The 20,029-nt window shown below is 50.5% G+C and overlaps 1 pseudogene; it reads left to right on the top strand.

The window, feature by feature from the left end:
• The first annotated feature begins 11,055 nt into the window (after positions 1-11,055).
• On the top strand, positions 11,056-12,563 carry LOC105731627 (vasodilator-stimulated phosphoprotein-like; annotated as a pseudogene).
• The last annotated feature ends 7,466 nt before the right edge of the window (positions 12,564-20,029 follow it).

Here is a 20,029-nt window from a genome sequence, read left to right as displayed (position 1 = left end):
ATGTCAGATGGGCTCACAAACACCACCAAAACAACCGATCTGCCCTGGCGGGGCCACCGGGAGCCCCTGGGCGGAGTGGCTCCAGGATCCCCAATACCCAGCCCCCCAGGTCCCAGGGATGACCTGTGCTCTGACCTGGAGGAGGCCCCTGAGGCTGAACTGAGTCGGGCACCTGCTGAGGGGCCCGACTTGGTGCCCGCAGCCCTGGGCAGCCTGACTGCAGCCCAAATAGCCCAGAGTGTCTGGAGGCCTTGGTGACCAACACCAGCCAGAGTCCTGCGGGGGTGGGCCCAGCCCTCCCAGGAGCTCCTCCCTCCTCCCAGAGGTTCAGATGTGCTGGGGTAGGGCCCTGGAAGTCCCCCGGGTTCACCATGCCTTGCTGATTTTTGTATTCTTTGTAGAGAGAGATTTTGCAATGTCGTCCAGGCTGGTCCAGCAATCCCCCTGCCTCGCCCTCCCAAAGTGCTGGGGTTGTGGACATGAGCCACCATGCCCGGCAACATTGTCTTCTTAAAATATTGTGCCCCTCATTTGTTTGCTTGGCCCTCTTTTGTAGCTTCTAGGCTATAAGCTGTATGATCTCCACGATTCGCCTACTGTAAAGTCTGTTTGCAGCCCGGCCCTCCCTGGAGCTCTCATAGAGTTTATCCAAATGCCCTCGGCTGTCACCCCTCAGGAATCTCACAGGTTCCTGCAGCAAGTTCAAACGTGAACTCAGCTTTCCAACAAAACCCGCACCTCCTTTCACGTTCTGGGTCCCAGAGAGCGACAAGGTCATCCTCAATCCCTCAGGCTGGAAACCAGACGGTCCACGGAGACACCTCCTTGGAGCCCCGCCTGGGAAACCTTGACCTCCCAGGTTCCAGGGGACACGGGAGCCCCGCAGGCGGTGTCCAGGGACCGTCAATCCTATGTCTTTAACAGGTCGAGTCAGTGAGTGGGTGAGTCTTAGACCTTGTCCCATTCCCTCTGTCCTGCTCCTGCATTCTGACTTCAGGTACTTGCCTCTCACCTGGAGAACGGAAAACCCCCACCTCGAAGATCACCTCCTGCGCTTCAGTCCTTTCAAAAGCCCAACACTGCAGATCCTCAAAGATCAGTAGGCCTGGTCCTCATGTGGGCGACCTGAGCTGCTGACTTTGCCTCCATGCCCCCTCTGCCACCTTCTGTTTCCAAGCCCTTGCCAGGATTTTGGTTTGCTGCATGGTCAAAGCCGCTGCTCTGCCCTCTGCGTGCCTCCAGGTTTGGCTCAGGTAGACCGTCTGCATGAAGCCTTTCCGGTCACCCCTGGTTTCACGCAGTTTCCAAGGCTTTCCCTGATGGGTCTGTTTGATCATTCCATAGTTATTAGCTGGATGCCTGCTCTTTGTCAGAGACAGACGGTGCTTCTTCTCAAGCTCATGCTGTAATGGGCAGCTAGGCTGTTTGGTGGTTGTCTCTTTTTTTTTTTTTTTGAGATGGAGTTTGTGCTTTGTTGCCCAGGCTGGAGTGCGATGGTGTGACCTCGGCTCACTGTAAGCTCTGCCTCCTGGGTTCAAGTAATTCTCCTGCCTTAGCCTCCCAAGTAGCTGGGATTACAAGCGCCCGCCACCGCACCTGGCTAATTTTCATATTTTTAGTTGAGACAAGGTTTCACCATGTTGGCCAGGCTGGTCTCGAAGTCCTGACCTCTCAAACTCCACCCGCCTCGGCCTCCCAAAGTGCTGGGATTACAGGTGTGAGCCACCGCGCCCGGCCTGTTGCCTCTCCATCCATGAATAGGCTCTGTCTGTCTCGTCTGTACTCCTGCCTCCTGTTTTCTCTCTCCTGCCTCTATTTTCTCTCCCTCCCTCTTTATCTCTTAACCCTTTGTCTCTCCGTCTACATAATGGGAACCACAGCAGTACCTGCCTGTGTTGAGGCTTGAATGAAATAGTGTGGCAAGCCCCTTTCTCACGGTCTACTCTTGGCTGGAATTCCTTTCTCTTTGTTTCCACCTCATTCTCTGCATCTTCGTCTTCCCCTGCCTTCACATCCTTCCCTTCCCCATCTCCCCAGCGCCCTCTTCCTCTCTCTGCTCCTTCCTCTCTCCTCTCTTCCCTTTCTCTCTGCTTCTCTCTGTCTCTTTCACTCTCTTGTCTGCGTTTCTGTCTCTTCCTCCACCCCTGCCTTCACTGGGCTTCCTCTGCCTCTGCCCTGCCTTGCCTTCTTTTTCTCTGGCCTCCGTCTGCCTCTGCCTCCCTCTCAGACGAGAGCAGGCGACTCCCCTGATGCTCCCTGCCCCGTCACTGGCAGTGGGGGTGGAGGCAGTGACTGTCCAGGCTCTGCAGGGCCAGCCACTTCCTCCACCTTGTTCCCTCCCTCTCTCACACAGGCAGAACCCTGGCTCCTATGTTCACTGCTGAGAGAGACCAGCGGGGGACAGCGGGGGGACAGCCGGGGAATGGGCCCGCACTTGCCCAGCTGAGTGCTGCGGGGCATCAGACCAGCCCTGTGGAGAAGCCTCTGGAAAGTGGGGACCTGATGCTGCCCTGCCTGTTAAAAAGGGCCACCCAGTCCATGTAGCTGAGGACCAGTGCCAGGCAGGAGCTTCAGTGGGACTTCAGGCTTCGTTAAAGGGCCACAGGCTTGTTTGGGGATGCAGGGACAGAGGCGGGGAGAGAAATACCACTTCCCCTAGAAGCTGGCACACCGCATGGAACATAACAGCCCCGGGGCAGGCCCTGAGCCCAGCCCTAGTTTCCTAGCTAAGGACCAGGTGAGAACCCCCTGACCTCCAGAGTCTCCAGGAGCCTGGCTGCTGGCTGGTTCCTCGTCCACAAGTCCCGCAGATGCTGTCCTATGGCTTTGCCATGGCCTAAGACCCGGTGTGCTCCAAGGCTGAGTCCCTGGACTCCTGGAGAGAGAGGGCTGCCCCTTCGTGTCCTACAAAAGCAAACAGCGTGGGGGGCCTCCCTGGGCCCCGGGCTGGGTCTGTGGCACCGCACCTGGGAGGCACGCCCTGCCCTCAGGAAGCTAAGAACAGAACCCGGGGGGCAGCCTGTGCCCCTGTAACCAGGAGGAGTCGAAATAGGAAATGTCCATCCCTCTGAGATTTTGCTCTGCATAGGAGAGTGGAATTTCAGAGGGACAGGCATTTCTTGACCATTCGTGTATAGGAAACAAGGCAATGAGAGAATGATCGATGGCATGGGAGTTGAAAAACGGTGAGATGACCTCTGATAGGCAGGTTGCTGAAGGAAGGCTTCCTGGAGGAGGGGGCAGGTGAGCCCCACAGGACAGGTGGAAGTTGGAGGATGAGACAGAGCAGGGGGCTTGCCTTTCAGACCCCAGGCGCCACCGTGCTCCCCATCTTGACTTGGGAATTTCCCAGTGACAGGGCTGGAGTGAAACACAGGGCCTTCCTGCTCCGGGAGTTGGGCTGTGTTGGCTCAGGATCTTCCCTGGAGCACGGGCTGCCTTCACTGGCTTCACCTGCTCCTTACCCTCCCCTTTTTACAGTCAGAGGCAGAGCCTGCGCTCCTGCGCTTCTCAGGCTCCCTGGGCAGCCACACCCTGGCAGTGGGAACTGGAAGGCTTACCAGAGTCTGTGCAGCCCCGCCACCCTCCTCACGATCGGGGGTGGGCACCGGGGGGACAGGCCAGGGCAGGGAGGAGGACAGGGCCTGGCTCACCCCACAGCTCACCCCACGAGGGTGCGCAGAGCAGGGCTGGCAGCAGCGGGCCACTCCACGCCCAGCCCGGCTGAAGAAAAAGAACAGAAATGGAGAACAGAAGCTTGTCTATTGCCTGTAACAAACTGCCTCGCAACTTAGCCCCATCAAACAAACGTGGCTGCACAGTGTCTGCGGGTCGGACATCCAGTCCGGGTGAAGGGGGCCTCTGCCTCAACGTCCCTCAGTCAGGGCCCGCCCGGACCGTGAGTGGGTACAGGCTCCGTGCAGGGAGGCTCGGCTTCCTCGCTGGCCCCGCGGCTGTGGGCAGGATTCAGTTCCTCACGGGCTATTAGAGTGAGGGTCTCGCTCTTTTCTGCTTTTTGGCTGGAGGCCTCACTCAGTTCTCAGCTGCACTGGCCTTTCTTTGGCACAGCTCCTGGTAGCTCAGCGAGCCGTGAAGGTGGGCTCCTACGGCCCAGGGTATTCCTGCCTCCTTTTGCTGTGTTTTGTTTGTGTGGGTTCAGCCGGGGGTGGGGAGAGGTTCCACAGGACAGACAGACCAGGAGTTGGGGACATTGAGGCCCATCTCACAGGCTGCCCACCACAGCGCCCCCGTGGCCACCTGTGTCTGTGTTCTTGCCACTGTCCCCACCCTCCAGGAGTGGGTCTGGTCTCATCAGGGACGGCAGCGCTCTCTTCACCATGTCCTTACTCTGATGTTTCACTGTGATTTTAAAAACGGAATCCTGAATTGTTACCCATGCCGTGGCTGCGCCGAGAGTGCCTCTGCGACGCCCCTCCTTCTCGAAGGCTCTCCGAGCTGTCAGATGACGCTTAGGTCTCATGTTTTCCTGAGTGACATAGAGCATCTTTTTCTTAAGCTTCTGAGTGACTTCTTTGTGCTTTCCTCAGAGCTAGAGGGCCCCCCATCTGTTTATCATCCAGAGGCCCCGATGGTGTACACTTGGGAGTGGAGGAACCCGCGGGAAAATCCCAGGGCGAGTCAGGGAAGAGCTGTGCCCTGGCGCCCTTGCTCGTATCCAGATGGACCACAGCTGCAGAACTCCTCACCATCCTCCTGGGCACAGCCGGGCCCTCTCACCTCCCTGCGGCTCCCGATGCCTCCCAGGCTCTGCGGAGGCCACCTTGGGCACAGGCTGTGGAACTTAGCATGGCCGCGGCTCTTCGCAGCCCGGTGTCCTGTCAGTCACGTGGTCACTTTTGGGTGTTGCCCTGCGCAAGATCCATGGGGACCGGGCACCTTTGGCCATTCTTTCTTTGGTTGTCTGTGCAAGTAGTAAACTAAATCTGAAAAGGTCTTCAATTTCTTCACTGGCAAATCTGTCAGCCTTGGCCTTGCCTTGTGCTTGACAGAGCGGAGGGAAAATGAGGGGAGACTTGGTGGGGGGCGGGGGTGGGAGAGGAAGGCCCGGGCCAGGCCCCACCCTGTTTTGAGGGCGCTCCGTGTCTCCTCTCGCCCAGTGTCACATTCTGCTCTCTGCCTCTTCTTTCCACGACTTGATCCATCCCCAGTAAGGCTTGACCACTTCTCCCTCAGGAGATTGCATTTCCCCCAGCCACCCCGCCTGGAGAGCCTCCGAGAGTTCGCAGGAGCTCCTCCTGGGCCTGGCCGGCATCTGAAGCACAGGACCAGAGGCCTAGAGCTCCCTCTTCCCCAGCACCTGGCGTCACAGCCACGATGACCGAATTTTGTCTTGCACATCTGGAAATATGTCTACCACTTGAGTGTGCCATTCACATTGTCCTGGACTTTGTCACATCTACTTAATCCTCCCTGCATTGACGCATTTTATTTTTGATGCATTTCCAAGTAAATTACAGACATCAGGCGGCTTTCGCTAACTACTCCAGTGTGATGTCATCACAGCCCATTTGCCACAGGTGTTTCCTGTGATGTCAAACTTGGTGTTCAATGCAGCGCCCTGCTCACGAGTGAACCTGCTGAGTTTTGACAAATGTGTGTTTTTTGTGCCTCAAACCCTTCTCAAGGTCCTGAGTGTGACCATCAGGTTCCCTCACACACCTTCCACCAGTACCCTGCCGTGTAGGAGAGCCATGCTGGAGCCTGAGGCAAAAGGAAAAACACGGTTTTTGTGTGTATGGTGTTTTGTTTTGTTTTTTTTGAGATGGAGTTTCACTCTTGTTGTCCAGGCTGGAGTGTAATGGCGTGATCTCGACTCACTGCAACCTCTGCCTCCTGGGTTCAAGCAATTCTCCTGCCTCAGTCTCCCAAGTAGCTGGGATTACAGGCGCCCACAACCACGCCTGGCTAATTTTTTGTATTTAGTAGACACGGGGTTTCACCACGTTGGTCAGGCTAGTCTCAAACTCCCGACATGAGGTGATCCACTTGCCTTGGCCTCCCAAGGTGCTAAGATTACAGGCATGAGCCACCATGCCTAGCTGAAAAATGTGTTTTTTAGTGTTAATTTTTTCCCACAATGTTTTAGTAAGTGGAAAATAAAAAAATTGGAAAGTGTGTATATTAAAACTCAAAATGTTTCAAATATTTTATGCATACCAAAACTGTAGCTTTATTCTCCTGACTTAAATGGAAACAAACTCATGAATATTCCTAAAATCTATCTTGTTATTCAGTTGAGATAATTGTCATGTGAATTTCTCTTGATCAAGTGATGATCTTGAATAATTTTTCACTAACTTCAGCTGACCAAAATTTCTTTTAAAGATGCCACATGACTGGTAGTATTAAAAAGCTTCTCAGGCTGGGTATGGTGGCTCACACCTGTAAGTCCAACACTTTGGGAGGCCAAGGCCGGAAGATTGCTCAAGCCCACGAGTTCAAGACCAGCCTGGGCAACAACGTGAGACTGTCTCTGCAAAAAATTAAAAAATGAGCCAGGTGATCATGCCACTACACTCCAACCTGGGCGACAAAGCAAGGCTCTGTCTCAAAAAAAAGAGAAAAAGTCCAGTGTTTCTAAATATCTTTAGTTTGTGTGTGAAGTGTCTTGGTTGCATTTGATCTCGATCTCCATGGGGAAATCATACGTGTTTTTCATGTAGTTTTTTTTAAAACAGACCTAAGAATATTCTGTCCATTGACTTGACACACATACAATGCTAAAACAGGTCACTAAATTTCATTTCACAGAAGCAGAATTTTTGCATACGAATTATGAGCTGATTGAGTGCAGCAGTGAGCTATGTTCATGTCGCTGCTCTCCAGCCTGGGCAACAGAGTGAGACCCTGTCTCTTTAAAAAAAAAAAAATATATATATATATATATATGAGCTGAGGAAGACGCAATTTGGCATAATCACGTTTTGAGAGAAATAGCTTCTACACCCTCGGATCACCTGCCATAGTTGTTCCATTATCATATCCCTGGCCACCAGTGTGTTTTATGTTAATACTTTTTCCAACCTCTAATTTCATAAGCTAGACCTAGTTTTTTCTTTGATTTCGGTAAAGTCAATATAACTTATTTTACTGTTATGGCATTATTTTTTCCCTCTTTTTTTTGAAACAGAGTCTCGCTGTGTCGCTCAGGCTGTATTAGTGCAGTGGTGCAATCTTGGCTACTGCAACGTCTGCCTCCTGGGTTCAAGCAATTCTCTGCCTGTAAGCTCAGAAGGGCCAGGGCTCCCCAGGTGCCACTGCAGCCGCCCAAACTGTGACTGCCGACCCAGGCCTCCTGCTGCATGGAGCAGGCAGGAACCCTGCGAGCCCCTTGCCTGCCCAGTGGCAGCTGCCCAAACCACGGTTGCAGATTCAGGCATCCCTGAACTCTTGGGGGCCCAGGAAGACCCCCCCTGCCCTCACAGACTCAGAAATGTCTGCTCCCACTGTCTGGCCTCTGCCTGTTCCCGATGCCTGCTCCGATCTCAGAGCAATGTCAGGGCTGAGCCCCTGTGCCATGAACAGCAGCAGGAGGCAAACAAATTCTGGGCAAAAGAAGGCAGGTCCCTAGTGAGGCCCCACCTTCGGGCCAGGGAGGGCCCGAAGGTTGGGGGCCAGGCTGCCAGTCCTGGAGCACTGGAGTGGGAACGTGTGATGCTATTTCCATGCTGCCCGTGGCTGCCTTTGGACCAATCAGCATGCACTTCCTCCCCTCTAAGGCCAATAAAAGCCCTGGCTCAGCCAGAGCTGAGCAGGTGACAGAATGACCAACTGCAGCAGGAGCTACCCTCTCTGCTGAGAGCTTCAGAAACCTGCAGAGACCTCAGGACTACCAGCTGCAGAGAGGAGCCACCCACACCAGGGCCTCCTCTCTACTGAGAGATGAACACTCAACAGGAGGACTTGCCTACGAGAGAAGCTACCCACTGCGTGGCTCCTCCGAGCTGTTCTAACAGTCAATAAAGCTCCTCTGTGTCTTGCTCACCCTCTACTTGTCTGCATACCTCATTCTTCTGGGACGTAGGGCGAGGACTCAGGCAAAGGCACCACCGGCCACAGAGGTTTCCAGCCAGAAAAGTGACACCTCAAAGATCCTGTAACAGGAGGATTGCTTGAGCCCAGGAGTCTGAGGCCACAAATGTGGTGAGCTATGATTGTATCACTGCATTCAGCCTGGGTGACAGAGAAGGACCCTGTCTCAGAGGAAAACAAATAAAAAGAAAGCTTCACAATAAAACAAAATTTTCATGATCACAAATTCTGCTTAACTTTTTCCAATCTTTGAAACCTTTATTTTAGTTGCAAAAATTTGATCTTATTGCATTATCAGAGAAAACATGCATGAAAAATAAGGACAATTTTTTTGGAATACATGAACAGTCACAATGAATTCATTTGCCATTAGAACATTAAAGAAAAATGTTTTGTCGGGTGCAGTGGCTCATGCCTATAATCCCGGCAATGCAGAGAGGATTCTTTGAGGCCAGGAGTTCAAGACCAACCTGGGCAACTTACTGAGACGCCCCCTCCCCACGGCCCCATTCTCTAGAAAATGTCCATTGTATGTCCATATGTGAAACCAAATCCCTAAAATCTAAATCATCTCCTTTGTCAGGTATGTGCTCTATCCAGATCTTTTTTATTTTATCACAAATAGTAGCCACATTGGATAATTATTACAATTTATTTCAAATGGCATCTTCTCACTTTCTTGCTCAAACTCATGTTCACTAGTTTCTGAAACTTCTAAAATTTCTCTTTAATGTTTCGAAGCAGATACTTCAGTTAGCTGATTTTGATGACAACTCTGTTCTGATAATATCAGTGTTAGAGGACCCAGTCATTTTCAGTAGCCGAAATACTGTATTTCTAGCCAAACTTAGAGTTGTCTCCTATAACCTTATATATTTCTGCATGTATTTTTCTTATTTTCCTGAACATTGTACCTCTTAGCTTTTTATTATTTATTTTTATTTTAAAAATTATTTGGGGCTGGGTGCAGTGGCTCATGCCTGTAATCCCAGCACTTTGGGAGGCCAAGGCAGGCAGATCACAAGGTCAAGAGTTTGAGACCAGCCTGGCCAATGTAGTGAAACCCTGTCTCTACTAAAAATACAAAAAATTAGCTGGGTGTGGTAGCACGCACCTGTAGTCCCAGCTACTCGGGAGGCTGAGATGGGAGAAGGGCTTGCACCCGGGAAGCAGGGGTTGTGGTGAGCTGAGATGCACCACTGCACCCTAGCCTGGGCAACAGAGCGCTCCATTTCAAAAAAAAAAATTTTTTTCTAAATTATTTTGTAGAGAGAATCTTGCAATATTGTCCAGGCTAGTCTCCAACTCTTGGCCACAAGCAATCCTCCTGCCTCAGCCTCTCAAAGTGCTGGCATTATAGACCTGAGCCACTGCCTTCAGTCACTCGTCTCTTTAGTTACTGAAACCTCCACCTCCCAGGCTCAAGCCATCCTCCCACCTCAGCCTCCCAAGTAGCTGGGACTACAGGTACATGCCACCATGCCTGACTAATTTTTGTATTCTTTTGTAGAGTCGGGGTTTCCTCCATGTTGCCCAGGCTGGTCTCCAGCTCAGGAGCTCAAGTGATCTTCCCACCTCGGCCTCCCAAAGTGCTGGGATTACAGGTTTGAGTAACCATACCCAGCCTCAATACCATATTTATTTAAAAACTTTTAGTATGAATTTAAAATATTTTTAAATATAGTATTTAATTATAGAAATTATAATAGATATCGATTTACATTAACTTAATATGAATTATAATATTTAACAAGTAGGTGTGCATAAAATTTTGTATCAAAAATACAGAAATCTCGGTGTGTACTGAGAGTAAAAGGAAACAATGCAGAAGCCAGTTGGTGGGAATGTAAAATGGTGTATTCACTACCAAAAACAGTTTAGTGGTTCCTCCAACACTACACATAGAATTACCACATGACCTAGCAGTTCCACTCCTAGGTATATGCCCAAAAGAACTGAGAATGGGCTGCGTGTGGTAGCTCACGCCTGTAATCCCAGCACTTTGGGAGGTCGAGGCAGGCAGATCACTTGAGGTCAGGAGTTCGAGACCAGCCTGGCCAATATGGTGAAACCCTGTCTCTACTAAAAATACAAAAATAGCCAGCTACGGTGGTGCATGCCTGTAATCCCAGCTACTTGGGAGGCTGAGGCTGGAGAATAGCTTGAACCCGGGAAGCAGAGGTTGCAGTGAGCCAAGATTACATTATTGCACTCCAGCTCCAGCCTGAGCGTCACAACGAGACTCTGTCTAACAAAAAGAAGAATTGAAAACAGGAACTCAATGGTTATAGCAGCATTATTCACAGTGGCCAAAAGCGGGAAAAAAACGGAAGGGTCCATCAACAGATTATATTTAAACAAGTCATGGTATAGCCATGCAATGAAATATTATTCAGTCATGAAAAGGAATAAAGTTCTGATACATGTAACAAAATAAATGAATCTTGAAAACATTATGCTAGGCGAAATGAGTCAAACACAAAAGAACAAATAATATACAATTCTGCTTATATGAAGTACTCGGAATAGGCAAATTCACAGAGATAAAGTAGCACGGGGTTACAGGAACTGTGTAAAGGGAGGGGTGGGGAGATGTTAGTTAACGAGGAGAGACTTTCTGTTTGGGATGATGAAAAATCTTCAGAATAAATAGTGGTGATGATTGCACACTGTTGTGAATGTACCTAGTGCCACTGAATTGTACACTTAAAAATCCTCTTTTTAGGCCGAGCACCATGGCTCACACCTGTAATCCCAGCACTTTGGGAGGCCGAGGTAGGCAGATCACAAGGTTAGGAGTTCGAGACCAGCCTGACCAACATGGTGAAACGCTGTCTTTATTAAAAATACAAAAATTGGAGGCGCGGGGCATTGTGGGTGCTGGGAGTGGAATTTTGGAACGAAATGTAACGAAGAGAAGTACAGTAGTAAGAGTAACAGTGCAGCCGCCGCCGGCACGGGGGGCGCGCTGGGGAGGGGATGACCCCCACCACGCGATGACCCCTTGCTGGCGTGGGTCCCCAGGCCTTCAGCCGCGTCCAGATCTACCACAACCCCACAGCCAATTCCTTCCGCGTGGTGGGCCGGAAGATGCAGCCCGACCAGCAGGTGGTCATCAACTGTGCCATTGTCCGGGGCGTCAAGTATAATCAAGCCACCCCCAATTTCCATCAGTGGCGCGATGCCCGCCAGGTCTGGGGCCTCAACTTCAGCAGCAAGGAGGATGCCGCCCAGTTTGCCGCGGGCATGGCCAGTGCCCTAGAGGCGTTGGAAGGAGGTGGGCCCCCTCCACCCCCACACCTCCTGCCTGGTCGGTCCCCGACGGCCCCTCCCCGGAGAAGGCGGAGCAGCAGAAAAGGCAGCAGCCCGGCCCGTCGGAGCACCTAGAGCGCCGTGTCTCCAATGCAGGAGGCCCACCTGCTCCCCCTGCTGGGGGTCCACCCCCACCACCAGGACCTCCCCCTCCTCCAGGTCCTCCCCCACCCCCAGGTTTGCCCCCCTGAGGGGTCCCAGCTGCAGCACACGGAGCCGGGGGAGGACCACCCCATCACCCCCTCTCCCGGCAGCACAGGGCCCCAGTGGTGGGGGGACCGGGGCCCCAGGCCTGGCCGCAGCTATTGCTGGAGCCAAACTCAGGAAAGTCAGCAAGCAGGAGGAATCCTCAGCGGGGCCCGTGGCCCCCAAAGCTGAGAGCGGTCGAAGCGGAGGTGGGGGGCTCATGGAAGAGATGAACGCCATGCTGGCCCGGAGAAGGAAAGCCACACAGGTTGGGGAGAAAACCCCCAAGGATGAATCTGCCAATCAGGAGGAGCCAGAGGCCAGAGTCCTGGCCCAGAGTGAATCTGTGCGGAGACCCTGGGAGAAGAACAGCACAACCTCGCCAAGGATGACGTCGTCTTCTTCGGTGACCACTTCTGAGACCCACCCCTGCACGCCCAGCTCCGGCGATGACTCGGACCTAGAGACGGTGAAACAGGAGCTTCTGGAAGAGGTGAAGAAGGAATTGCAGAAAGTGAAAGAGGAAATCATTGAAGCCTTTGTCCAGGAGCTGAGGAAGCGGGGTTCTCCCTGACCACAGGGACCCAGAAGACCCGCTTTTCCTTTCCGCACACCCCGCCTGTCACCCAGCTTTCCCTGCCTCTACTTGACTTGGAATTGGCTGAAGACTACACAGGAATGCATTGTTCCCACTCCCCAGCCCACTTGGAAACCTCCAAGGGGGCGTGGCTTCCCTGGCGCCCTGCCCACACCCACACTGGCTGCTGATTGGCTGGGGAGACCCCCGCCCTGTTCTCCCTTTGGTCCTTCCCCTCTGCCATCCCCTTGGGGCCGGTACCTCTGCTGGGGATGCACCAATGAACCCCACAGGAAGGGGAAAGGAAGGAGGGAATTTCACATTCCCTTGTTCTAGATTCACTTTAACGCTTAATGCCTTCAAAGTTTTGTTTTTTTAAGAAAAAAATATATATATATTTGGGTTTGAGGGGAAAAGGGAAATTTTTTTTTTCCTCTTTGGTTTTGATAAAATGGGATGTGGGAGTTTTTAAATGCTATAGCCTCGGCCTTGCCCCATATGGGGCAGCTATTTAAGGGGAGGGGATGTCTCACCAGGCTGGGGGTGCCTCACCCCACCCCAGGGACTCCTCTTCCCTCTGGCTCCTCCCCCTTTTCTATGAGGAATTAAGATGCTGTAACTTTTTGTAACCTCAGTTTTTTGATTTTTTACTTGGGTAGGTTTTGGGGTCCAGGCCATTTTTTTTACCCGTCGGAGAAAATAAGATGAGGGACAAAGGAAAAGGGGAGGAAACTTCTCCCCTCCCACCTTCACCTTTAGCTTCTTGAAAATGGGCCCCTGCGGAATAAATCTGCCAGTTTTTATTAAAAAAAAAAAAAAAAATACAAAAATTGGCCAGGCATGGTGGTTCACACATGTAATCCCAGCACTTTGGGAGGCTGAGGTGGGTGGATCATCAGGTCAGGAGATTAAGACCAACCTGGCCAATATGGTGAAATCCCATCTCTACTATAAATACAAAAATTAGCTGGGTGTGGTAGAGCATGCCTGTAGTCCCAGCTTCTCAGGAGGCTGAGGCAGAAGAATTGCTTGAGCCCTGGAGGCGGAGGTTGCAGTGAGCCAAGATCACACCACTGTACTCCAGCCTGGGTGACAGAGTGAGACTCTGTCTCAGAAAAAAAAATAGCCATGCGTGGTGGTGAGTGCCTGTAATCCCAGCAACTTGGGAGGCTGAGGCGGGAGAATTGCTTGAACATGGGAGACGGAGGTTGCAGTGAGCCAAGATCATGCCACTGCACTCAAGCCTGAGCAATAGAGTAAGATCCTGTTTCACACACAAAAAAATCCTCTCTTTAAAACAACCGCTATCTTTTGCTTAGTCTTGGCTTGGCAGTTCTTGCTTGAGATCCTTCATGTGGTTGTAGTTGGCACTTTCAACATTCTTCCTGGAACTCTCCTTAGCCAGATTCATCAGTTCACTGGGTACGTTTTCTGTTTCCCGTAATACTGCAGACAATCGTTTTACTAAACTTTCCTCACTACAGAACAATTACATTCTTTTTTCAATCTTTCAACAACAATCTTTCTTCTCTCTTTTTAAGCGCTCATCGACAGCCTCGAGGCCCACCGAGGTTCTACTGAGTCTTCTCAAGGCCCTTCCAGCGTCTGCCTGCTGCCCAGTCCCAAAGATAATACCCTATGTTTTGGGTTGGGTTTTGTTTTTGTTTTTTAGACGAGGTCTCACTCTGCTGCCTAAGCTAGAGTGCAGTGGTGCGATCCTGGCTCCCTCTAGCCTCAACCTCCTGGGCTCATGCAAACCTCCCATCTCAGCCTCCTGAGTAGCTAGGAACACGGCACACACCACCACGCCTGGCTAATAATTCTTTTAGTTGTTGTAGAGATGGGGTCTCACTGTGTTGTCCAGGTGGGTCTCAAACTCCTGGGCTCAAGCAATCCACCAACCTTGGCCTCCCAAACGGTTGAGATTGCAGGTGTGAGCCGCCTGGCCCAGCCTGTCTTGGGTCTTTGATGCACCCACTCTGGGTACCAAATTTCTCTTGCAGTTACTATTGTGTTACAAATTACCTCCAAATTTAGCAGCTTCAAATAAGCAAGGGTGCTTTTTAAAAATGTTTTATTTTGCTTGTGGTTTTGTAGGTTAGGAATCCACAAGGGGCTTAGCTGGGCAGACCTTGCTTGCGCTCACTCAGGAGGTTGTAGTCAGATGCTGGCTGGGGAGGTGGAGCATGATGGCCAAATAGCAGCCTCCACCCATCATTCTCTCCACAGGAACACTAAATTCTACAACTATCTAGACAAGAAGTATATCCATAAGATCCAAAAATCAAGACTCAGGTGAGCAGTCACAGCACCTGGTTTTAAGTTAGAATCACGGATAGAGGCAAGGAAGAGAGTAGAGAAGACAGTCTTAAATTGCCAACATGCCCGGCCAGCGCCCCAGCAGTAGCGGGCCAAGTAACGTGGAGAGATAATCTGTGTCCTTGGAGGGAAGAGAACATGTGATCGTGGGACTTTGCTTTGGGACGCAGTGCTGCCAGCACTGGGCAGAACTCAGCTGACACCCATGGAGGGAGCGGTTAAACAAGCCTTGGCCAGAGGGGAATCACTCATCCCAGCAATTGGAATTTGAGATCATTGCCACTGTGGGCTGAAGTGCTATGGGATCCTAACTAAATCTGAAAGGCAGTCTAGGTCACAAGGACTGTAACTCCTAGGCAAGTCCTATTGCCGTGCTGGGCTGAGAGCCAGTGCACGTGGGGGACAGGCAACCCAGTGAGACACCAGACGGCACAGCTAAGGGAGTGCTTGCGTCACTGCTCCCCCACCCCAGGCAGCACAACACGCAGCTCCAAAAAAGACCCTTTTGTTCTGCTTGAGGAGAGGAGAGGGAAGGCTAAAAAGGACTTTGTCTTGGGACTTGGATACCAGCTCAGCCACAGTAGGATAGGGCACCAGGCAGAGTCAGGAGGCCTCATTCCAGCCCCTAACTCCCAGATGACATTTCTAGACATGCCCTGGGCCAGAAGGGAACTCACTGCCTTGAAGGGAAGGACCCAGTCTTGGCAGGATTTATCACCTGCTGAGGGAACAGTCCTTGGACCCTGAATAATCAGCAGTGGTAACCAGGTGGTACAGCCATGGGCCTTGAGTGAGACTCTGAGACGTGCCGCCTTCAGGTGTGACCCGGGACATTCTGAGCAGTGGTGGCTATGAGGAGGGCCCTACTGCTTGAGAAAAGCAGAGGGGAAAGCAAAGAGGACTTTCTCTTGAACTTAGGTACCAGTTCAGCTACAATGGGGAAGAGCACCAAGCAGGCTCTCAGGGTCCTTGATTCCAGGTCTTGGCATGGGGTGGCATCTCTGGACCTACCCTGGGCCAGAGGGCAGCCCACTTCCCTGAAGGATGAGTTCCAGGGCTGGCTGCATTCACCGCACGCTGACTGAAGAGCCCTTGGGCCTTAAATAAACATGAAGGCAGTGCGCACTGCGGGCCCACGGTGGTGGTGGACCTGAGAAGAGACTCCTCTGCCTGAGGAAGAGCGGGAAGGACTCTGGTGGTTTGGGCACCAGCTCAGCTGCCAAAATAAAGCAACAGTAGATTTCTGTGGTTTTTGTTTCCAGGCCCTGGATCCCAGACAGCAACTCTGGGCTCACCTGGGGCCCGGGGAACTCACCACCCTTAAGGGAAGGACACAAGCCTGGCTGGCATTGCCACCTGCTGATCATAGAGTCCTAGGGCCATGAGTGAACACAGATGATAGCTTGGTAGCAGTTATACCAGGCATTGGGCAAGACCCAGTGCTGTGCCAGCTTCAGGTCTGACCCAGTATACCCCCAGTGGTGGTGCCCACAGGGGTGCTTGTTACCTTTCCCCAGATCCAGGCATCTCAACACAGAGTGAGAGACTTTGATTATTTGGGAAAAAGTAAGGGAAGAGAACAAGAGTCTCTACCCAGTAATCCAGAGAATTCTTCCAGATCTTAGATCCTCTATGAGTCTGCAAGAACCACAGTGTTACTGGGCTTGGAGTACTACCTAATGCAGCTACAGCTGCAGTGACCGAAAACATAGATTACAACACTAAGTCTCTTCAAATACCTGGAAAGCCTCCCCAAGGACAGGTACAAACAAGCCCAGAATGCGAAGACTACCATAAATACCTAACTATTCAATGCCTAGACACTGATGAGCATCTATAAGCATCAAGACCATCCAGGAAAACATGACCCCACTAAATGAGCTAAAAAGCACAATTGGGCCAGGTGCAGTGGCTCACACCTGTGGTCCCTGCATTTTGGGAGGCCGAGGTGGGCAGATCACAAGGTCAGGAGATCCAGACCATCCTGGCTAACACAATGAAACGCTGTCTCTACTAAAAATATACACACACGCACACACACACACACACACACACACACATTAGCCAGGTGTGGTGGCACACGCCTGTAGTCCCAGCTACTCGGGAGGCTGAGGCAGGAGAATTGCTTGAACCCAGTAGGCGGAGGTTGTGATGAGCCGAGATCATGCACTCCAGCCTGGGCAACAGAGCAAGACTCCATCTCAGACAAAAAAAAAGGCATCATGGACCAATCCTGGAGAGACAGAGATATGTAAGCTTTCAGACAGATGATTTAAAATAGCTGTTTTTTAGGAAACTCAAAAAAATTCAAGATAACATAGAAAATGAATTCAGAATCCTATCAGATAAATTTAACAAAGAAGTTGAAATAATTAAAAAGAATCAAGCAGAAATTCTGAAGTTGAAAAATACAGTTGACATACTGAAGAATGTATCAGAGTCTCTTAATAGCAGAACTGATCAAGCAGAAGAATTTGTGAGCTCGAATATAAGTTAGTTGAAAATACGGTCAGCGGAGACAAAAGAAAAAAGAATAAAATAGAATGAAGCATGCCTAAAAGATCTAGACAATAGCCTCAGAACAGTTTAAAGAGGAGGTAGGGAGAGAGATGGGGGTAGAAAGCTTATTCAAAGGGATAATAACAGAGAAATTCCAAAACCTAGAGAAAGACATCAATATTCACGAACAGGAAGGTTATAGAACACTGAGCAGATTTAACCCAAAGTAGACTACCTCAAGACATTTAATAATCAAACTCCCAAAGGTCAAGGATAAAGAAACGATCCTAAAAACAGCAAGAAGAAAGAAAACAAACAACATACAATGGATCTGCAACATGTCAGCTGGCTTTTCAGTGGAAACCTTACAGGCCAGGAGAGAGTGGCATAATATATTTAAAGTACTGAAGGGAAAAAAAAAAAAACAACACCTTTTACCCTAGAATAGTAAATCTGGTGAAAATATCCTTCAAACATGAAGGAGAAATAAAGACTTTCCCAGACAAACAAAAGCTTAGGAATTTCACCAACATCAGACCAGTCCTACAAGAAATGCTAAAGAGAGTTCATCAATCCCTTTTTTTGAAAGAAAAGAACAGTAATGAGCAATAAGAAATCATCTGAAGGCACAAAAGTCACTGGTAATAAAAGGAAGAACAGGCTTGGTGTGTTGACTATCATTTCAGCACTTCTGGAGGCCGAAGTGGGAGGATCACCTGAACCCAAGAGTTCAAGACCAGCCTGGACAAAAAAGCAAGAGCCCATCTCAACAGAAAATTTAAAAAATTAGTCAGATGTGATGTCACATACCTGTAGTCCCAGCTACCCAGGTGGATGACACAGGAGGGTCACTTGAGCCTGAGAGGCTGCAGTGAGCTATGATTGCACCACTGCACTCCAGTCTGGGTAAGAGCAAGACTGTTTCAAAAAAAAAGGGTATGGGGGAGACAGGAAGGAAGGAAAGAAGGAAGAGAAGACCAGAAACAACCAGAAAACAACAAAATGGCAGGAGTAAGTCCTTACTTATCAATAACATTGAATGTAAATAGACTGAACACTCCAATCAAAAGACAGAGTGGCTGAATGGATTAAAAAACAAGCCTGGGAGCCGCGGTGGCTCGGGCCAGTTGTCCTGGGGTTTGAGGAGGCGAGGCTATGCGTTCAAGGCCAATCTGGGCAATATGATAACCTCTCATTCATTTAAAAAAAAAAAAAAAACAAGACCCAAGGATTTGTTGCCTACAAGAAACACACTTCACCTATAAAGACACATAGACTGAAAATAAAAGAATGGAAATAGGTATGGAACAAAAAAAAAAAAAAAAAAGTGCAGGAGTAGCAATACTTACATCAGGTAAGATGGAGTTCAAGACAAAAGCTATAAAAACCATCACTATACAATGATAAAGAGGTCAGCTCAGCAAGAGGATATAGCAATGGTAAATACATATGCACCCAACACTGCAGCATCCAGATACATAAACCAAATATTACTAGTGCTAAGGAGAGTGATAGATTGCAATACAATAACAGCTGGAGGCCAGGCATGGTGGCTCATGCCTGTAATCCCAGCACTTTGGGAGGCCAATGCGGGCAGATCACCTGAAGTCAGGAGTTCGAGACCAGCCTGACCAACATGGTGAAACCCCATCTCTACTGAAAATACACAATTATCTGGGCGTGGTGGCACATGCGTGTAATCCCAGCTACTTGGGAGGCTGAGGCGGGAGAATCGCTTGAACCCAGAAGGTGGAAGTTGCAGTGAGCTGAGATCATGCCATTGCACTGCAGCCTGGGCAATAAGAGCAAAACTCCATCTCAAAAAACAAAAATAAATAAATAAATAAATAACAGCTGGAGACTTCAATGCCCCACTTTCAGCATTGGACAGATCATCTGAACACAAAATCAACAAAGGAACATCAGACTTAATCTGCACTATAGACCAAATGAACCTAAGAGATATTGATGGAGCATTTAATCCAACAGCTTCAGAATATATTCTTCTCCTCAGCACACGGATCATTCTCAAGGACAGATCATGTTAGGTCACAAAACAAGACTTAAAGCATTCAAAGAAATTGAAATAATGTCAAGTATCTTCTTTGACCACAAGGGAATAAAACTAGGAATCAATACCGAGGAATTCTGGAAACTAGACAAACACGTGGAAGTTAAACGATACGCTCCTGAACGACCACTGGGTCAATGAGGTGATTAAGAAGGAAATGAAAAATATCGTGAAACAAACGACAGTGGAAATACAACATACCAAAACCTACAGCAAAAGCAGTCCAAGAGGGAAGTTTTTAATTATAAGTACCTTCATTAAGAAAAAAGAAAAACTTCAGGCTGGGTGCAGTGGCTCATGCCTTTAATCCCAGCACATTGGTAGGCTGAGGCGGGTGGATCACTTGAGGTGTTTTATGAAATTGTTCGCAGAGAGAACACCCAGGCCTAGCCTTTTGTGCCAGACCACCCCCAAGTCCTGGCTGCAGAACCAGGCCAGCCCCCCATGTCAGGAGCCGCCTTTCTCTTTCTAGGCATAGAAGGGAACACCATCAAGGAGTGCCTCTTCTCCGCCCCCCACAGGGACCGGGTGTGTGCAGACAGATCGGGGAATGCCTCCTCTCCCTCCGGCATCTTTTGAGGTTTCCGTCCTGACGCCCAGGGGCGCTCCATTCAAGCCTCGGTTTCTGAGGCTGTAAAACAGGCCAGGAACCAGGCACGCCGTGATGAAAGAACGAGCCGAAGAGATGACAAGAGCTCCAAAGCCTTCCCAGCCATCAGGGGCTGCCCTTGAGTTCGGACATTTCTCTCCGAACAGGCCTTCTCGGACAGGAACTCAACGAAACTTGACGGAAATCGGACAGCCCCCGCCAAGGAAAAGCAGGAGAGGCCCGGGATTCGCCAAGGCGGGAAAAACCGCGGAGCCCAAGCGGCGCCGCCAGCTCCGCTCGCAGTCCTGGCGCGGGAGGGGCCTACGCGCGTGCGCACCGCGCCGCCCCACTCCCTCCGCCCCTCCCGCGCGCAGCCCTCTGGGGCGGCGGGGCCACGCCGCGCGCCGATTGGTGGCGTCCGGGG

The sequence above is a fragment of the Aotus nancymaae genome, unplaced genomic scaffold (genome assembly GCF_030222135.1).
Source record: "Aotus nancymaae isolate 86718 unplaced genomic scaffold, 86718_ANA_hifiasm-v0.15.2.pri h1tg000031l, whole genome shotgun sequence".
Lineage (NCBI taxonomy): Eukaryota > Metazoa > Chordata > Mammalia > Primates > Aotidae > Aotus > Aotus nancymaae.
Note: the sequence above shows the minus strand (reverse complement) of the source record. Positions and strands in the feature narration are given on the sequence as shown.